Raw genomic sequence first — 5000 nt, 5'->3', positions numbered from 1 at the left:
ATGGTAAGAACGTTTTTGTTATGTTTATTTTTTTTTTTTTGGGGGGAGGCGAAGTTGTTAGTGTCTTGAAATTAGTTATGTGTGTAATGTTATTTTGAGACGATGGTAAGAACGTTTTTGTTGTTAATTTTTTTTCTTTATGTGGGGAGGGCGAAGTTGTTAATGTCTTGAAATTAGTTATGCGTGTAATATTATTTTGAGACGATGGTAAGAACGTTTTTGTTATGTTTATTTTTTTTTTTGGGGGGGAGGGCGAAGTTGTTAATGTCTTTTAGTATATAAAACTTCAATTATTATAATTCTTCCATTTTGGCTTAATGTGGTTTGATTATTGTGATTGAGTTGTTTATATGTAATAATTTTAATGAAAATTACAGACTTATCGAACGTAATTTGACTCAAAATTACGTATTTTAATCTTCTTTTATAAGCAAGAGAAAAAAAAAACCGAATTAATGAACATATATTGAATAGTGAACACAGAAAGCAAATAAGATGTAATGCTTTTGTATTACTTAATAAAAACCCTTTTTTATAACCCACAACTTCTTACTCATAGCATCTCTCTCTCTCTCTCTCTCTCTCTCTCTCTCTCTCTCTCTCTCTCTCTCTCTTCTCTCTCTCTCTCTCTGTAATGTGGTGCCACATTATCGTGGTTTGATAGTCTACTTGTTTATAAACAGTCCAATTCTTCCCCTTGCCGTTAATGACCCTGATTTTTGTGACGCCAACTGCCCCCCCCCCCCCTTTGAGGGTCCTTGTAGATCCTGCATTTTTTATTTATAATGGTCTCTTTAAATTCTATAGATCTTGGATCACAAGTCATTATGCCTATTCAATTGCCTATCTCTCATTTATCAATATATTACTAGCCGCAGCGTGTTCGCCTTGCATTCGCATGGCAGCAGATCGATCCCAGCCTGGGATCGTGAGTTTAAGCTGTTTACTGGGGAGGATACTACTGTGGTTGGGCACCACAGTGGCGGGTCGGGCTTGCCCAGCTGACGTTCTGGTGAGCTTCTATTCTGATAAAACTGAAACCAGACACCTTTCACATTTAAGGTTAAAATCTCTCCCTCTCTCTCTCTCTCTCTCTCTCTCTCTCTCTCTCTCTCTCTCTCTCTCTCTCTGATATCAGGACCCTTTTATTTATAGGCGAAGATTCTGTTTTCAATTACTGTTAATTCCCATTGCTTTTAGTTTATATATTAAATATCTAGTTTTTTGAGTTAATTGAAATATGGACCCTTTTGTAAACGACCACGTAATAAAATGGGAATATTGGTATAAACTAAATAAATAAAAATATCATACATGTTGGTATTCAAATACTCTATTACATATTCATTTTCATATTTTTATGTTCGAAAGATATTTTTAATTTTAGTGTGTATGATTACTCGGAGTTTCATGCACATAAAAAATCCTACTTGTTATAGTGAGATAGTGGTTTCTTTGCATAATTATATCATAATTCAAAGAGCTGGCAAGAGAAAGGAGTAATTTGAGAAGGTAAAAAAGGCACAAAAAAGGTAATTATTTTTGTGATGCAATGCAAGTTTTTTTTTTTTTTTTTTTTTTTTTTTTTTTTTTATTGTTGTGGGTTCGTACAGTAACCTTTGTAAATATATTCATGAATATGTTACATGAAGTTATATTTAATAGTATGTTACTGGAAGTCAGTTTCGTACACTAACCTTTGTAAATATATATATAAGTATGTTACTTGAAATTATATTTATAAGTATGTTACTGGAAGTCACTTCCTTGATACAAACAAAGGTTTATTATGATTTTTTAAAAAGTAGTTTCATTAAATTATAATGATTTTGTTAGTCACCTGAATTAATATTTTACCTGCAAATTGATATTTGTCAGTTTTAGCTTTCAAAATATATTTTTTTTTTTGTTTTTGTTTTCTTATATGCGAAAGAAGAATGTTTTAACTTAGCTACATCTGTCTTCTTTATAAACGAAAGTTAAATATCAAATATTCGTTTGATCGTAAATATGTCATTTTAACAAAAAATAAAATGTCATTTCTCCAATAATTGGAATTTAACATTTTAAGCCAAAAAGTGGCACACACGCCTTGAGGTATCTAAAGGTGACAAGGACTTGACTCGCCCTTATAATAAAAAATGAAAATGAATTTTACGTACAAATTGCTTCAGTAGATACTTGTAAATATAATCAAGTACATCATCGTACTTGAATATAATCATGAATTGAACATCATAACTTCAATTCTATTAAAGTTTTGTTAGTTTTCAATTTGTTCAATTGAACATCATTACTTCAATTCTATTAAAGTTTTGTTACTTTTCAATTTGTTCAATTGCATATCATAACTTCAATTCTATTAAAGTTTTGTTAGTTTTCAATTTGTCCAATTGATTAACTTCAATTCTATTAAAGTTTTGTTAGTTTTCTATTTGTTCAATTGAACATCATAACTTCAATTCTATTAAAGTTTTTTTAGTTTTCAATTTGTTCAATTGGATATCATAACTTCAATTTTATTAAATTTTTGTTAGTTTTCCATTTGTTCAATTGAACATCTTAACCTCGATTCTATTAATGTTTTGTTAGTTTACAATTTGTTCAATTGAACATCATAACTTCAATTCTATTCAAGTTTTGTTAATTTACAATTTATTCAATTGAACATCATAACTTCAATTCTATTAAAGTTTTGTTAGTTTTCATTTTGATCAATTGAATAACTTCGATTCTATTAAAGTTTTATTAGTTTTCAATTTGTTCAATTGAATATCATAACTTCAATTATTAAAGTTTTGTTAGTTTTCAATTTGTTCAATTGAACATCATAACTTCAATTCTATTAAATTTTTGTTAGTTTTTTTTCCGGAAGAAGAAACACAGCTTCAATCCTCTCTATTCTTGATCAAATGAAAGTCGAATTGAATGAAAGTCGAATTGAATGAAAGTCGTTACAGCCTCCGACGAATTGATTTCAAGGAATTCCTTTTAAACCGTTTAGTAATGTCACGCTTTCCCTCTTAAATGCCAAGGTTTATTTAAACAATGTTGATATTTACACTGAAACAAATTGATATTCCATCCCTATGCAGAGACCATTTGACTTCCTTGTTAAGTAGATAGAATTTTAAATAGTAATAAATAGTGCCGTCGAACGGTTTGTCGAACGTGGTTCGACAGTCGTGTTTGAAGTGATCTTCGAACGGTTGTCGAACACGTTCGTCGAACGGTTGTCGAACACGTTCGTCGAACGGCTCGATGGAAGTCTGTTCTCGCCTGACTTTTTTGGGTGGGACTTCATTGTCCACAAACCTTATGCATTTGTGGCTGACTCCACCTCTTCGAACCGTTTGACAAACAGGTTCGACAACTGGGTTCGACAGACCGTTCGGTCGTGTAAACTCCGCTCCAGGTCATGGCCTATGGGGATATACTTTTCCCATTGATGAGATGGGTAATGGAGCCTGCAACCGGAGTCGACTCGGATCAAGTAACGAAGCCGTAGTATACCATCTGTTTTTCGTCTCAGTCTTCTCCTCCTCCTCCTCCTCTACTACTACTACTACTACTACTACTACTTACTACTACTACTACTACTTTTAGTATTACGATGATACTACTACTACCCTATTAGCATTTTATTTTTGTGTAGATTCTTATAGATAAACGATTGGTAAGTCATTGTCATCTTATTATCAGGCTACTACTACTACTACTACTACTACTACTACTAAATTTTCTTATCAGATAAGTGTATTAAATGTCTACCTTAAAATCACACACTCTGTACTGAAGTGATAGGTTCCAGAATAGGCATTTTAAGCCTTCCCCACCCCAGCATCTTGCAGTAAATATCGGGAGCTGATTGCCCTAGAGATAGATTGAACAGCCCTTTAGCTAGGAATGGGGTTCGATTCCCTCTTGCCGCCTAACCAGTTGACCCAGCTTAGCTGAATGTCATATAAGTTAAGAAGAGAGCCAGTCAACCTACTCCATAAATAACTCGTCCTATTTTACATTCGGGGGGGGGGGGGGGTAGTGCTACCAGTGCGCCTCGCGCAGGATTTTTATGCAGTTTCACCTGGATGCTGAATGACCTCCCCGGCCCTTGCCCTGGGTCTTATAGCCCAAGTTCCATTCATCCATCCCATTATACTTTTGACAATTGTCTTCAGAGCAACCATCCCATTATACTTTTGACAATTGTCTTAAGAACAACCATCCCATTGTACTTTTGACAATTGTCTTCAGAACAACCTTCCCATTATACTTTTGACAATTGTCTTCAGAACAACCATCCCATTGTACTTTTGACAATTGTCTTCAAAACAACCATCCCATTATACTTTTAAACAATTGTCTTCAGAACAACCATCCCATTATACTTTTGACAATTGTCTTCAGACTCCAATTTAATTAAACCCTGTATGAAACTATTAGAAAACAAATTATTTGATGAAAATATTAAAATATAATTAAAAGAAAATTGAAGTAAATCTATATATAAAAAATGGTCAATAAAATAAACACATAAAATGAAATAATTTAATTAATGTATGGCAAGAACACGAGGAAGAAAATGGCCTTAAATTGATGCATAATTTATGCTTACAATAAATCCTCCATCAGAAGGGAAGTCAAGATACACTTCAAACAATTAAATGCAACAATGAACAACATAATGGAGATCCTCAGGGAACCTTCAAGATCCTCAAGGAACCCTCAAGATCTTCAAGGAACCCTAATATCCTCAAGGAACCCTCAAGATCCTTGGGGAACCCTCAAGATCTTCCGGGAACCCTTGATATCATTAAGGAATCCTCAATATCCTTAGGGAACCCTCAAGATCTTCAGGGAACCCCTAATATCCTCAAGGAACCCTCAAGATCCTTAGGGAACCCTTAAGATCTTCAGGGAACCCCCTAATATCCTCAAGGAACCATCAAGATCCCCATGGAACCCTCAAAATTCTCAGGGAACCCTCAAGATCCTTAAGG

At 33.7% G+C, this 5000-nt stretch overlaps 1 protein-coding gene and 1 pseudogene across 1 annotated transcript in view; one reads left to right on the top strand and one right to left on the bottom strand.

The window, feature by feature from the left end:
- Window positions 1-5000, top strand: part of LOC137615468 (uncharacterized) — a 155205-nt gene that overhangs the window by 26139 nt on the left and 124066 nt on the right. The window lies entirely within an intron of this gene.
- LOC137615512 (uncharacterized) overlaps window positions 4569-5000 on the bottom strand; it is a 10346-nt pseudogene continuing 9914 nt past the window's right edge.

The sequence above is a fragment of the Palaemon carinicauda genome, chromosome 21 (assembly GCF_036898095.1).
Source record: "Palaemon carinicauda isolate YSFRI2023 chromosome 21, ASM3689809v2, whole genome shotgun sequence".
NCBI classification, from domain to species: domain Eukaryota; kingdom Metazoa; phylum Arthropoda; class Malacostraca; order Decapoda; family Palaemonidae; genus Palaemon; species Palaemon carinicauda.
Note: the sequence above shows the minus strand (reverse complement) of the source record. Positions and strands in the feature narration are given on the sequence as shown.